Raw genomic sequence first — 16,384 nt, forward strand, 5'->3', positions numbered from 1 at the left:
CTTTATTAATTTCTTTATAAAGCTGATATAATAGGAAATAATTAGTTAATAAAAGAAAAAAAAATATTATATTCATAGTCAATCGAGTAAGTAGCACAAAAACGAATAATTTCCCCAATATTTCTACCCATCATTAAGTGACTTCTCTTTCCAGAATTAAATTTAAAATTCAAATGAAGACCATTAGAACTAAAAAAGAAGCCGATTAGTAATCGGCTTCCTTTTGACTGCCTGTCACAGCTCCCAAAATGCAAGTTTTACTGTTTAGATCAAATGTGAATAATAGACTCTTCTATTCATGAAACGCTGTGTATAAGGGAACTTTTTATAACATCACTCTCATAACAGAGCATTCGTCCCTGAAGTATTATGGAATAAAGTTAAACTTTATGCTAAAGAGTGGAGGGTTGAACGGACGGCAGCTCTCCTAATAAGCAGGTCATTTTACGATGGTTTTAGATCACTTTTCACTTTCATTCCAAAAAATTATTCTATTCCATTCCAGTTCTTTTTAACATCGTATTGAGAATAGGGAATTTACCCCCAGAATCATAGTTTACCTTAGATCAGTCAGATCACCCCTGTTTAGCTTATTTGGCGATTCTAGCGTATATGGTCATTTATTGATACGTTCCAAATTTTCTCTAGTAGTTTGAGTTAGATAATGTTTCATCAGCGTCAGTTCCGCACTGAAAAAAAAAACTTGATAATGGCGGGTATAGCCAAATATATAGCCATATTTTAAAGCCAAATATATAGCCATAAACAAAAGGCATAAATAGCATAAACTTTGGTCAGCAATCATCATAAAACACTTAAATGAAACACTACATTATTCATCAGCGTCAGTTCTGCACTGAAAAAAAAAAAAAAACTTGATAATGGCGGGTATAAGTACTGTCAAAATCCTATAAAAAAAAAACCGAGGACTTGCAAAAAAAAACGCACTTTGAACTTTTTTTTTACATATAAACCTCCGTTAGAAAAAAAAATTTTTCTACTTACTACCAGCATATATATTATTCCAGTGTATGGCCGTTTTTTTGTACGTTTCATAAGATTGTTTATACTGTCCAGCGACAATGGCATCTAGCGGATCATCCGGTTCTGGTGAAGCCAGTAGTGCTTGGATGCTCATAAGCACTGACCGGACTGTCATCGATGCAGCCCTGAAAAAAAGGCCTTGAGCATAATAAGGAGGAGTCAATCAATTCGAATAGCCTGTTTTTTAATCAGTTATTTGATCTAATTTTTGATCGATAAACTTATTTATTGCTGAGATTTTTAGTAAATTAGTTTTCTTTATTTTATATTATATTTCATAGACAACGTCTGTATGTTAAACAGCCAAAATCATTCGCTTAAGTTGTATTCAAAAAATTCCTTGTTATCTTCTTTTATTTGTATGTGCTAAATATTAAAAAACAAACAAAATAAGAGTTGATTTGATTATCAGAACTTTCCACGTGGAGGAAAGGGGGAGGGGGAATTGGTCAGAAAGTGCGAAGAGACACTGGGATAAGGAAAAGATTAATTTCATTTTGCTAAAGTCGAATTTATCAGAGGATATAATTTCCAGCAGTAGTTTAATCGAAGAAGTATTTTTTTTTTTGTTCTCGCGTTGCTGAACAAAGAGGCTTGTAATATTACTGCTAAGATAGTTGACTGTCTCCCAGGAGAATACAAATCGTATAAAAGGCATGATTCTGTGAAGTATAAACAGGAAGGAGGTGTCAAATTCACGTCAGGGTTTCTTCATGAGATTGAAATCGCTCATTTGCCACTCAAAGAATTAAAGAAAACATAATTTTTTCAGTTAATTAATACTATATATAATATAAAATAACATTAATTTCTGAATACGTTGGCAATTTTTGATTTTTCGACAATATAAACAAATAAAAAGTCAAATTTTATAAAATATATTTTGTTTTTGGATAAGCCCATGTGACGCTCTTACCCTTAGAAGGCCGAGGAGGTAGCAGCCCTATTCTAGTTAGTGGTAATTTCTGTTTGTTTTGGGCAGCGTTTATTCATTGAAACTAATTTCTATTCTTTTTAGGTTCGAATTATTTATTACTGCTCGTCTTGGGTTTTAATACGCATATTTGAAAAGCTTATTTTTTAGAAAACGTCTTTAAAAAATAATTTCATTTCAGTTTTCAGAGTTATATATTTATAACTGGTTAATATTAAGAGTATTTGTAACCGCTTTAAAGTTATTCTGTTTGAGGAAAAAAAATACTGGATAGCAACATAAATTTTAGACAATGTTTGAGCATTCAGTAAAATTTTTTGTAACCAATAGCTTTCTGCTTTTACTTTTTGACATTAGTTTTAAAACGGAATAATTGATGGATTCGGAGGGGAGAAATTTTTGACTATAAGAATTGAAAATCCACGCAGAATTTGTCTTCTTTGAGGCTGAAACCATCCTTATCCCCATCTTGTAAGCAGACTATAATATAAATATATCTTAATCCATTGTTAGATTTAAAGGATTTTGTTGCCTTAAAAAAAAGAAGAAGAATAAGACGGCATGAATCAATACAACCAGATTTGTTACCTTAATTTTTTGCCTTACTTTTGGTTCTGAAATTTTAATTGAAGTGTCTACACGGCTAGAAGTTTTAAAGCAGACCAGCGTAATTTCTTCTTTTTGAATTGATAGTTCTCGATGAGGTCTGATTTGTCCGGTCTACTTACTGCAAAAGTTTCAAGCCGATTGTAGAAAACAATGGCGTTGTCCAATCTGGGGTGTGACTTGGTCGATCCACTCCATTTTTTAAAACCATTTTTTCTTAATGGTTTTTTTTTTTGTCCCAGAGCACATACCCAGTACGTTACTGGCCTATCAAAGATAGAATATTGGTCGCAATGAATAAAAGCAACCATCTTTTCCCATAACTTTTGTTCGCATTGATATCCCTTTGTATCCATCTATATATCTGTATATATCTATATATCTGTATATATCTATATATCTGCATATATCTTTACATCTGTATATATCTATATATCTGTCTATATATCTTAAAAATACTTTTGTTTTAATATAGTTCTACTTGACAATGTATACATCCACTGAAATTTGCGAAGCTCTTGGAGACAAAAAAAAATTCCGCTTATTTTTGGGCATTCCGGATCGACATAGCCAAAATAAGTTTAAAATGTGTTGTCAAAGTTATGAATGTCATTTTCAAGCTGATTGGAGAGGAAACTAAAGGTTCCATTTTTTGCGGCTCAAATAATTTGGTATGTAGAATGGTCTACACATCCAAAGTCAAGTAACAGGGCTGAGCCCTAGTCTTAGCTGATAAAAAAAATGTTCTGAATTCATTTTCGGGCCAAACTGTTTTTGTTTCATGTTTTTCTGAGGCTTCCATTGACACAATTCGTTGATTGGCATAAGTTTCAAGAAAAATAGTCTGTTTTTTTTTCGATAGACCATACAAATCCATACCCCACTTAGAATTGACCATGCAAAACTTAAAAGACAAAACACAATGTGATACGACTGTTGCAGAGATCTTCATTAAAGAGCCGCTTTCAAAAACTTACGAGTTTCTTGCAATACATTCTATTACTCTTAGTGATAGTATACATTTTTTATCCTCTAATTAAAAGCACGGTGAAGTATGCTCCATTGGTAGAGCCAGTTTGGCTGTAACCCTTTGTTCATAACCTTAAGAGATTGCACAGATTTGCCCAATACTAAAATACTAAACTAAATCTAGGGTATAGATATAATACCCCCCTCTCCCACCTCCTGGAGTTATGGTAGTTTCAGACATGAGTTTAGGTATGAGTAGGCTACAGCAGCTCCCTAGACAAAAATCCCATCATATTCAGAAAGTAAATAGGCTAAACCTTTGCATAAGATATTTTACTCTGTTAGAGTGATATACCCTATAATTTGTGTAAATATAGTTAGACTTACCATTGAGTTTTTAGAATATCTAAACAAATGGCCCCAGTAACGGACGATATATTTGGATGCCAGATTTTTGTCAAAAACTTCACCTGAAAGGACACAAGGAATTTTAAAGTGAGAAACACGTTGTCAGACTTATTAAAAAAGTAAAATGAGACTGGAGTATAAACTGTGCTATAAGAGAAAGTATAATCAATTTAATCTCTCCTTTATAGTCGACCTTCTTTATTTTTTTTTCAAGACTATCGTTTTTTATAAGTAAAAGCAAAAAAGAAGCAAAAAATGCTATAAATATAAATATTTTTTTCACTCCTATAACACATCTAATTTCGCTTGGCTTTGCTGCTGCATAACCATGCTCCGTTTCTTCGTTGTTTTTTTTTTTAAATGTGGAAATATTTCAGTACTATAGCGTACATTCTCTCTTTATTTAGCTTTTCTGTTTATTTTTTCAAAGAAAACTTCAACTAAACTTTTAATGAAGTTGAGTACAAGAAAAAGCAATTTCAGCGCTTAGTCTAATATTTTGATTCTCTAACAGCTGTTCACGAGCTATAGGCTGCATAACACTAACACCATACGAGACCCTTGCAAGCGGTACGTGAAAGCTTTTGGGGCATTGTTTCTATACTCTTGGAAGAAACTACTATAAGGGTGAATTTATATTATGGATTTCTGTCTTGCTTTATCTGAAGGTAACAATATAACTATGAATTTCAAGGGCAAATTGTAGGGCTTATTCCCAAAAAACAAACAGAATAAGTATTCAAAATATAATTTATTAGTTTTTTATAATGAACAAGAGCTAAGAGCTCAAATGGCACTTGTGACGAGGTCGAAAGAGCCAAGAGATCTTATGGTATGAGCTCTATCAAAGTTCTAAGAATCAATAGATTGCTTTAAAAGGATAATCAGAGGCCTAACGCCGGTCGGAATTTAAAATAAGAGCTCTGAGTCACGAAGTCTTTCTAGATATTAAAATTCATTAAGACCTGATCGCCCACTCGTAAGTTAGAAATACCTCAATTTTTTTAATTTTTCCTCTCCTTTTAGCCCCCCCCCCAAAAAAAAAAAATGGTAAAATGGGGGAAAACGACTTTATCAAGTCAATTTGTGTAGCTCCCTGACACGCCTACCAATTTTCATCGTCCTAGCACGTCCAGAAGCTCCAAACTCGCCAAAGTACTTAACCCCAACACCTAACTCCACCAAAGAGAGTGGATCCAGTCTGGTTACGTCAATCACGTATCTACGACATTCATAAGCGTTTTCCAATATTTCCAGTTTCCCCCTCTAAGTTCCCCCAATTTTCCCATCAAGTTTCACCCCGATCTCTGAACTCTAAGGGTACCTCGATTTTCACGTTTTCCAAGAATTTCGGTTTCTCCCTCTAACTCCCTTCAATGTCACCAGATCTGGTCGAGATTTAAAATGAGAGTTTTAATGCACAAGATCCTAATAGATAACAGATTTCATTAAGATCTGATCATCCGTTCGTAAGTTACAAATACCTCATCTTTCAAATTTTTCCGAATTACTCCCCCCCCCCAACTCCACCAAAGAGAGCGGATCCAGTCCGGTTATGTTAGTCACCTATCTTGGACTTGTGCTTGTTCTTTTCACCAACTTTAATCCCGATCTCTCCGCTCTAAGCATTTTCCAAGATTTCCGCCCTCCCCCCTAATGAACTGGATTCGGTCGGGATTTAAAATAAGAGATCAGAGTTCCGAGGTCCTTCTAAATATGAAATTTCATTAAGAAGCTATCACTCTTTCGAAAGTCAAAATACCTCATTTTTCTATTTTTTTAGAATTAAACCTCCCGCCCCCAACTCCCCCAAAGAGAGCAGATCCGTTCTGGTTATGTCAATCCCATATATAGGACTTGTGCTTATTTTACCCAACAAATTTCATCCCGATCCCTCCATTCTAAGCGTTTTCAAAGATTTTAGGTTCCACCCCCCCCCAAATTCTCCTTAACCGGATCCAGTCGGGATTTAAAAAATGAGCTCTAAGATACGATATCTTTCTAAAGATTAAATTTCATCAAGATCCGATAATTTCTTCGTAATTTAAAAATATCTAATTTTTTTATTTTTCAGAATTAGCCCTCCTCCCCCGAAGATTATTTTTACTACCAAGTTTCCTCCCGATCCCTCCACTCTAAGTGTTTTCCAAGATTTTAGGTCCCTCCAATTCCCCCCGGTGTCACCAGATCCGGTCGGGATTTAAAAGAAGAGCTCTGAGACACGAGAAAAAATAAATAAAATAGCCAACTAGTTCCCCCCCTCCTCTTTTTTTTCATGTGAGGTGCTTTAGGTCGTTACACTAATTTGCTTGCCCCCCGTTGTTTTGGTTTAGTTTCCCTTTTAAGTCATATGTGTTTTTCGTGTGTTTTATGCTTCGTTCTTTTTTTGTGAGTTTTTGGACTTTTTTTTAGTATCCCTTTTAATTTGTAGATATATATGTTTATTTCTTGACTTTTTTGTCCCCTTCTCTTTTTTTCTGACTTATATTTTTTGACTTTTTTTCTGACTTGTATTTTTATACATAATTTGATTATTCATTATTATTAGTGTTTTTTGCTTTGTTTGTTTTATTAGTCGACTCCGAAGTCCGAATTCGGCCCCCTGAGGGCTTGTGATAGTAATTTTTTGAAATAAATATCTTATCTTATCCTACGATATCCTTCCAAAAATCAAATTTCATAAGATCCGATCACTCCTTCGTAATTTAAAAATACCTCAACTTTTTCAAATTTTTCAGAATTAGCCCTACCTCCCCCCCCCAACTCCTTCAAAGAGAGCGGATCCGATCTAGTTATGTCAATCACGTATCTAAGACTTGTGTTTGTTTTTCCCACCAAGTTTCATTCCGATCCCTCAACTCTAAGATTTTTCCAAGATTTTAGGTTCCCCCCTCAATGCCCCCCAATGTCACCGGATCCGGTCAGGATTTAAATAAGCAATCTGAAACACGATATTCTTCCAAACTTCAAATTTCATTAAGATCCAATCACTCCTTCGTAAGTTAACAATACATCATTTTTTCTAATTTTCAGAATTAACCCCCCAAACAGAGCAGGTTCGTTCTGGTTATTTCAATCATGTATCTAGGACTTCTGTTTATTTTTCCCAACAAGTTTCACCCCGACCCCTCCATTCTAAGCGTTTCCCAAGATTTTAGGTTCCCCCCAACACCCCCCCCCCCCATTTCCGCGGATCTGATCGGGATTTAAAATATGAGCTCTGAGACAAAATATCCTTCCAAACATAAAATTTCATTAAGATCCCATCACCCGTTCGTAAGTAAAAATACTTCATTTTTTTCTATTTTTTCCGAATTAACCAACCCCCACTCCCCCCAGATGGTCAAATCGCAAAAACGACTATTTCTAATTTAATCTGATCCGGTCCCTGATACGCCTGCCAAATTTCATCGTCCTAGCTTACCTGGAAGTGCCTAAAGTAGCAAAACCGAGACAGACAGACCAACAGACTAACAGAATTTGCGATTGCTATATGTCACTTGGTTAATACCAAGTGCCATAAAAACCAAAATCTGACAACCACCATTACTGCAGAATTGACTAGGTTTGTGTTAGCCGTTAATCCTAACTAATCGACAGACGACGCCGACTGCTCTAAACTACTTGTCCATGGTAACTTCAAGCAGAATTGTACAGCAAAGCCTAAGATAGTTCTGGTCTAGGACATGTTTAGTAGAACATAGATATGGGTCTTTCCTAACACTTTTTATAATTTATCTGAACAAAATGACGTACAATGTGGTTTGGTTGGAAGCATAGAAGTAGTCGGAGCTTCAGGTAGACTGAAAAATTTGCAATAGCAACTATAACTGATGATAACTGATGTTAATTGCTACACTCACAGATTTGTCTCGCATTCAGGGACTCTCTTCAGTGACGTACAGTTGCTGGAAGTAAGGAACTATAATCCTTGAAAGTAAAAACCTGCGTTATTTACCTGTTCTTCATCTAAAGCAATCTGCTTCACTGGTGATGACTCTAAGACTTCTGGGGACTAGCTCCTCAATGCCTCCACAAACGTACCTGACCTTAATAAAAAGCTATTAAATACTTACTTTTGGGGGCTAAACTTCTGGGGACTAGCTCCTCAATGCCTCCACAAACGTACCTAAACTTAATAAAAAGCTAATAAATACTTACTTTTGGGGGGTCGAATGGATAATCATCTGGAATGACAATTTCTAAATTGTATTTGCCACCATCATATGGTGTATCAGGGGGTCCAGATATCATCCCTCTTAATTGAGAAAAATTGTCATGTATTGGTTCCAGCTCAATTGTCCATTTATTCAAAACATAACTGTCCAGAGTCTAGAAAAGACAGAATAAAAATCAAGAAACAACAGAGAAAAAAAAACACTTCAACAACTACAGACATGGGACTAACAGATATGACCAGAAATAGGAAGACTCCTGACATTCAGTAGAAAAATCTTTTCAATAACCCTAGGTGGGTTTATAAGCCAATACTTTCTCTGCAAAAGAAGTTAATTGTCCATGTGGGCAGTTCCATCAAATGCTTTGCAAATTTAAAATAAACTGCGATGAACTGGCTTTCTCTTATCCCAGTTAAAAATAAACAAGAGCTAAGAACTCATATGGCACTTGTGATGAGGCGAGAAGAGCTAAGAGATCATATGGTATGAGCTCTAACAAAATTCTATGAATCAATAGATTGATTTAAAAAGGAAAATAAGAGGCTTAATGCCGGTCAAGATTTAAAATAAGAGCTCTGAGTCACGATGTCCTTCTAAATATCAAAATTCATTAAGATCCGATCACCCACTCGTAAGTTATAAATGCCTAATTTTTTCTAATTTTTCCTCTCCCTTTAGCCCCCCCAGATGGTCGAATCTGGGAAAACGACTTTCAAGTCAAATTGTGCAGCTCCCTGACACGCCTACCAATTTTCATCGTCCTAGCACGTCCAGAAGCACCAAACTCGCCAAATCACTGAACCCCTCCCCCCCAAAGAGAGCGAATCCAGTACAATTCTGTCAATCACGTATCAAGGACATTTGTTTATTCTATCCACCAAGCTTCATCCCGATTCCTCCACTCCAAGTGTTTTTCCAAGATTTCCCCCTCCAACTCTACCCAATGTCAAAAGATCTGGTCGGGATTTGAAATAAGAGCTCTGAGACATGAATTCCTTCTAAAAATCAAATTTCATTACGACCCGATAATCTATTCGTAAGATAAAAATATCCCAATTTTCACTTTTTCCAAGAATTCCGGTTTCTCCCTCCAACTCCCCCGAATGTCAAAGGATCTGGTCGGAATTTGAAATTAGAACTTTAAAGCACAAGATCCTTTTAAATATCAAATTTCATTAAGATCTGGTCACCCTTTCGTAAGTTACAAATACCTCAATTTTCAAAATTACCCCCCCCATCCAATTCCACCATAGAGAGCAGATTCGGTCTAGTTATGTCAGTCACGTATTTTAGACAGGTTTCTAATCTTCCCATCCAGTTTCATCCTGATCTCACCGCTTTAAGTATTTTCTAAGATTTCCGGTCCCCCCCAACTGCCCGCCCCCCCCAATTACGCTTGATCCGGTTGAGATTTAATATAAGAGATCTGATTTACGAGGTCCTTCTAAATATGAAGGTTCATGAAGATCCGATCACTCCTTCGTAAGTTAAAAATACGTCATTTTTTCTTATTTTTCAGAATTACCCCCCCCCCCAATAGAACGGATCTGTTCCAATTATGTAAATCACGTATGTAAGACTTCTGCTTATTTTTTCCAACCAAGTTTCATCCCGATCCCTCCAATCTAAGCGTTTTCCATCATTTTAGGTTTCCCCACCCCAAACTTCCCCCAATGTCACCAGATCCGGTCAGGATTTAAAATAAGAGCTTTGAGACACGATATCCTTATAAACATCAAATTTCATTGAGATCCGATCACCCGTTCGTAAGTTAAAAATGCCTCATTTTTTCTAATTTTTCAGAATTAATCCCTCCCCCAACTACCCCAAAGAGAGCGGATCCGTTCTGGTTATGTCAATCATGTATCTAGGACTCGTGATTATTTTACCCACCAAGTTTCATCCCGATCCCTCCACTCTGTGTTTTCCAAGTTTTAGGTTTCCCCCTCCCAACTCCCGCCCCCCCCCCCAATGTCACCAGATCCGGTCGGGTTTAAAATAAGAGCTCTGAGCAACGATATTCGTCTAAATATCATATTTCATTGAGATCCGGTCCACCGTTCGTAAGTTAAAAATACCTCATCTTTTTCTAATTTTTCAGATATAACCCCCCCCCAACTACCCCAAAGAGAGAGGATCCGTTCCGTTTATGTCAATCATCTATCTAGGACTTGTGTTTATTTTTCCCACCATGTTTCAACCCGATCCATCCACTCTAAGTGTTTTACGAGATTTAAGTTTCCCCCTCCCAACTCCCCTCCCCGTCAGCAGATCCGGTCGGGATTTAAAATAAGAGCTCTAAGACACGGTATCCTTCTAAACATCAAATTTCATTGAGATCCGATCACCTATTCGTAAGTTAAAAATACCTCATTTTTTCTAATTTTTCAGAATTACCCCCCCCCCCCCCCAACTACCCCAAAGAGAGCGGATCCGTTCCGATTATGTCAATCATGTATCTGGGACTTGTGCTTATTTTTCCCATCAAGTTTCATCCCGATCCCTCCACTCTAAGTGTTTTCCAAGATTTAGATTTCCCCCCTCCAACTCCCCCCAATGTCATCAGATCCGGTCGGGATTTAAAGTAAGAGCTCTGAGACATAATATCATTCCAAACATCAAATTTCATTAAGATCCAATCACCCGCTCATAAGTTAAAAATACTTCATTTTTTCTATTTTTTCCGAATTAACCGGCCCCCCACTCCCCCCCCCCTCCAGATGGTCGAATCGGGAAGACGACTATTTCTAATTTAATCTGGTCCAGTCCCTGATATGCTTGCCAAATTTCATCGTCCTAGCTTACCTGGAAGTGCCTAAAGTAGCAAAACCGGGACTTTGGGTTTCCCCCCTTCCAAACTCCCCCCACTGTCATCAGATCCGGTTGGGAATTTAAATAAGAGCTCTGAGACACAGTATCATTCTAAACATCAAATTTCATTAAGATCCAATCACCCGCTCATAAGTTAAAAATACTTCATTTTTTCTATTTTTTCCGAATTAATCGGCCCCCACTCCCCCCCCCCTAGATGGTCAAATCGAGAAAATGACTATTTATAATTTAATCTGGTCCGGTCCCTGGTACACCTGCCAAATTTCATCGTCCTAGCTTACCTGGAAGTGCCTAAAGTAGCAAAACCGGGACCGACAGAATTGGCGATTGCCATATGTCACTTGGTTAATACCAAGTGCCATAAAAAAATTAGTAAGAGCACCTAGGTGAGAAACTTTTAGGTTATTATATAACTGAGAACAGTATATCTCTACTTAGATACCAACCATTGAGGAAGGGGATTTACATGCCGCCTGAATCTTACAAGCATAATTTTCAACGCCCCGCTCTTTACGCTAAATCAACGCCCCGCTATTACTAAATAATTATCAACGCCCCGCTCTTTACGCTAAAGTTTTTTACTGTTTTAAAAAGATGAATTGAGAGAAAGAGTCAAACTTTAGCGTAAAGACCGAGGCGTTGATGAGGAAGCAGCCTCTTTCATATACGAAGTAATTTCTGTTCGTTTTAAGTTTTAATGTCGCTCCTTACTTTCAGTTAAAAAAACTTGTTTTTTTTATTTAATCTCTGAACGTTTTTGAATCAATGCATTTTTTGATTTTGGCTCTCCGCAGAGGAATAATTAAAACGAAATTTGCATTTTTTTTTTTTTTTTGGCTAAATGGCTTTCTCATAATTTTGATCGAATGATTTTGAGAAAAAAAGAGCGGGAGAGGAAGCCTAGTTGCCCTCCGATTTTTTGGTCAATTAAAAAGGCAACTAGAACTTTTAATTTTTTACGAATATTTTTATTAGTAAAAGATTTACGTAACTTATAAATTAGCTTACGTAAAGAACTTTTGTATTCTCATTTTTTTATTACATATATGAGGGGATTCGCCCCATCGTCAGTACCTCGCTCTTTACACTAAAGCTTAAATTTTATCCCAATTCATTAAGAATGACCCCCTGAATCACAAAAGCCGTAGAATAAGTAGTTGAAATTACTGAAAATACTTTAGCGTAAAGAGCGAGGTATTAGAAAGAGGTGAGCCCCTCATATGGGTAATAATTTCTGTTTGTTTTAAGTTTTATTGCTGTTCCTTACTTCCAGCTGAAAAAGCTTTTTCACTTTTATTTTTTAATTGTTTTTTTTTAATAATGCTAGTAAATCCTGCTCTCCCTTCATGGAAATTTTCTTCTCCCATTACAAATTCTCGAAGGAAAGTTCCCCCAGCATATCCCCCTCTTCTCAACCCCTCGCCCAAACTAAAAAAAAATCCTCCTGAAAACGCCTGTATACTTGTAACGCCTGTATACTGTATACTATAAATTAACTTACGTAAAGAACTTTTGTATTCTCATATTTTTATTGCATATATGAGGGGGTTCGCCCCCTTGTCAGATCCTCGCTCTTTACACTAAAGCTTAAATTTTGTTCCAATTCATTAAGAATGACCCCAGAATCACAAAAGCCGTACAATAAATAGTTGAAATTACTAAAAATACTTTAACGTAAAGAGCGAGGTATTAGGAGGAGGTGAGCCCCTCATATGGGTAATAATTTCTGTTTGTTTTAAGTTTTAATGCTGTTCCTTACTTCCAGCTGAAAGAACTTTTTCATATTTATTTTTTCATTGAGTTTTTAAATAATGCTAGTAAATCCTGCGCTCCCTTCATGGAGATTTTCTTCCCCCATGACAAATTATCGAAGGAAAGTTCCCCCAGCATATCCTCCTCTTCTCAACCCATCCCCCAACCAAAAAAAATCCACCTGAAAACGCCTGTACACTTCCCAATAACCATTACTATATGTAAGCATTGGTCAAAGTTTGTAACTTGTTGCCCCTCCCATGGGGACTGTGGGGGAGTAAGTCGTCCTCAAAGACATAGTTATAAGGTTTTTCGACTACGCTGAATAAAATGGCTATCTCAGAATTTTGATCCGTTGACTTTGGTGAAATAATTAGCGTGGGAGGGGGCCTAGGTGCCCTCCAATTTTTTTGGTCACTGAAAAAGGGCACTAGAACTTTTCATTTCCGTTAGAATGAGCCCTCTTGCAACATTCTAGGACAACTGGGTCGATACGATCACCCCTGGGAAAAAAAAAATAAAAATAAACACGCATCCGTGATCTGCCTTCTGGCAAAAAATACAAAATTCCACATTTTTGTAGATAGGAGCTTGAAACTTCTACAGTAGGGTTCTCTGATACGCTGAATCTGATGGTGTGATTTTCGTTAAGATTCTATGACTTCTAGGGGGCGTTTCCCCCTATTTTCTAAAATAACGCAAATTTTCTCAGGCTCGTAACTTTTGATGGGTAAAATTAAACTTGATGAAACTTATATATTTAAAATCAGCATTACAATGCAATTCTTTTGATGTAGGTATTGGTATCAAAATTCCATTTTTTAGAGTTTTGGTTACTATTGAGCCGGGTCGCTCCTTACTACAGTTCGTTACCACGAACTGTTTGAAATGGCAAAAATAATTCAGTAATTATTCTCATAGGATTTTCTAAGACTTATAATCCTGAGTAATATTTTGTATCATTGTATTTTGTATTTATGTATTTTGTATTTTTGTATTTATATATATATTTTGTATTTTGAATCATGTAGGTCAGGAACTATATTCCTTTGCCAAACATTGTGAAATCTAACTAGCTTCACTGGGACTACAATTCACTGAAAAAGCTTCGTCGTTTGATAATGTTAATCAAACATTCAATTTAAGACAGATAAATTCACTTAACTGCACGAAAGTTATTTTTGTAAAAAACATGAATCACTTTTTGTACTTATCTGGTATCAAACAGTTCGTGGTAACGAACTGTAGTAAGGAGCGACCCGGCTCAATAGCAACCAAAACTCAAAAAAATCGAGTTTTGATATCAATAGCTACATCAAAAGAATCGCATTTTAATGCTGATTTTAAATATATAAGTTTAATCAAGTTTAGTCTTACCCATCAAAAGTTCCGAGCCTGAGAAAATTTGCCTTATTTTAAAAAATAGGGGAAAACAACCCCTAAAAGTCATAGAATCTTAACGAAAAATCACACCATCAGATTCAGCGTATTAGAGAACCCTATTGTGGAAGTTTCAAGCTCCTATCAACAAAAATGTGGAATTTCGTATTTTTTTGCCAGAAGACAAATCACGGGTGCGTGTTTATTTGTTTGTTGTTTATTTTTTTTTTTTTTTTTTTCCAGGGGTCATTGTATCGACCAAGTGGTCCTAGAATGTCGCAAGAGGGCTCATTCTAACGGAAATGAAAAGTTCTAGTGCCCTTTTTAAGTGAACAAAAACATTGGAGGGCACCTAAGCCCTCCCACGCTCATTTTTTTCCCAAAATCAACGGATCAAAATTTGAGATAGCCATTTTGTTCCGCATAGTCAAAAACCATAATAACTATGTCCTTGGGAATGACTTACTCCCCCACAGTCCCTGGGGGAGGGGCTGCAAGTTACAAACTTCGGCCAGTGTTTACATATAATAATGGTTATTGGGAAGTGTACAGCGTTTTCAGGGGATTTTTTGTTTGTTTTGGAGATGGGGTTGAGGGGAGGGAGCTATGTGGAAGGATCTTTCCTTGGAGAAATATGTCATGGTGGAACAGAAATTCAATGAAAAGGGCGTAGGGTTTTCTAAAATTACTAAAAAAAAAAACAATGAAAAAATAAACATGGAAAAGTTTTTTCAATTGAAAGTAAGGAGTAGAATTGAAACTTAAAACGAACAGAGATTATTACGCATATGAGGGGTTCTAAAAATACTTTAGCATAAAGAGCGAGGTATTTAGGATGAGATAAATACCTCACTCTTTATGCTTTAGTATTTTTAGTAATTTCAACTATTTATTCTACGGCCTTTTGGATTCAGGGGTCATTCCTAAAGAATTGGGACAAAACTTACGATTTAGTGTAAAGAGCGAGGTGTTAATGAGGGTACAAACCCCCTCATATACATAAAAAAAAATTTAAGAATATAAAAGTTTGTTACGTAAGCTAATTCTTAAGTTACGTATATTTTTTACTAATAAAAACATTCGTTAAAAATTAAAATTTATAGTTGCCTTTTTATGTAACCGAAAAATTGCAGGGCAACTAGGCTTTCCCCACCCCTTATTTCTCAAAATCGTCTAAAGTAAGAGAAAGCCATTTAGCCAAAAAAGGAATTAATATGCAAATTTCATTTTAATAATTTATGTGTGGAGAGCCAAAATCAAACATACATTAATTCAAAATCGTTCAGAAATTACATAAAAAAACTAGTTTTTTTAACTGAAAGTAGGGAGCGACATTAAAACTTAAAAGGAACAGAAATTACTCCGTATATGAAATGGGTTGTCCCCTCCGCAATCCCTCGCTCTTTACGCTAAAGTTTGACTCTTTGCCACAATTCTGATTTTTAAAACAATTAAAAACTTTAGCGTAAAGAGCGAGGGATTGCAGAGGGGACAACCCATTTCATATACGGAGTAATTTCTGTTCGTTTTAAGTTTTAATGTCGCTGCTTACTTTCAGTTAAAAAAAACTAGTTTTTTTTAATATAATACCATACAAGGAAAGAACCTTGTCTAGCTTTACTATCATCTGAATGATAGAATGCATGTTCTTCATAACAACAAAACTCTTACTTCATTACCTTAAATCACAATTTGGAACAATCTAAAGGATTTAGTCCTTGTAAGTCCCGAAGTGATGTGTATTACTTTATCCCTTCATTTTTGTCTAGAAGACAGGCTTGGTAGTTTGAGGCAACACAAGAAATAAGTCCCTCAATCAAGGTCAGGCCAAAGCCATGTAGAGAGGATTGATGACTTTGTTATCACAGCTACTGATAGATATATTAATGGTCCCTAATGTTTTATTGGCTGAAGAGCTAACATAATTGGCAAGTGAGTTCAGTTTAAGCTCATCCTCAACAATGAAGCCTTGGAATTTTTCTTATTAATTCCTTCAAGAGGTAAGTTATTTAAAGCATACCCAAAAGTTTTCAAACCGAAAGTGGAGGATGTGGCATTTGGATCCACTGAAGTATAACATCTAGTGACACCACTGGTTACCAAGTTGATTTATGTCATGCTGGAAAACATTATTTTGAAGTCATCAGCACACAAATTTAAGAAAACTTGTACTGTAAAGTGGGCATCACTGATAGAAATATTGTAGGGATAGGACACAAGATACTCTTGTAGAACATCACTTTTGACTAATAAAGATCTTGAGAAGAGAGGGGTAGCCCCA

The sequence above is a fragment of the Artemia franciscana genome, chromosome 1 (assembly GCF_032884065.1).
Source record: "Artemia franciscana chromosome 1, ASM3288406v1, whole genome shotgun sequence".
NCBI classification, from domain to species: domain Eukaryota; kingdom Metazoa; phylum Arthropoda; class Branchiopoda; order Anostraca; family Artemiidae; genus Artemia; species Artemia franciscana.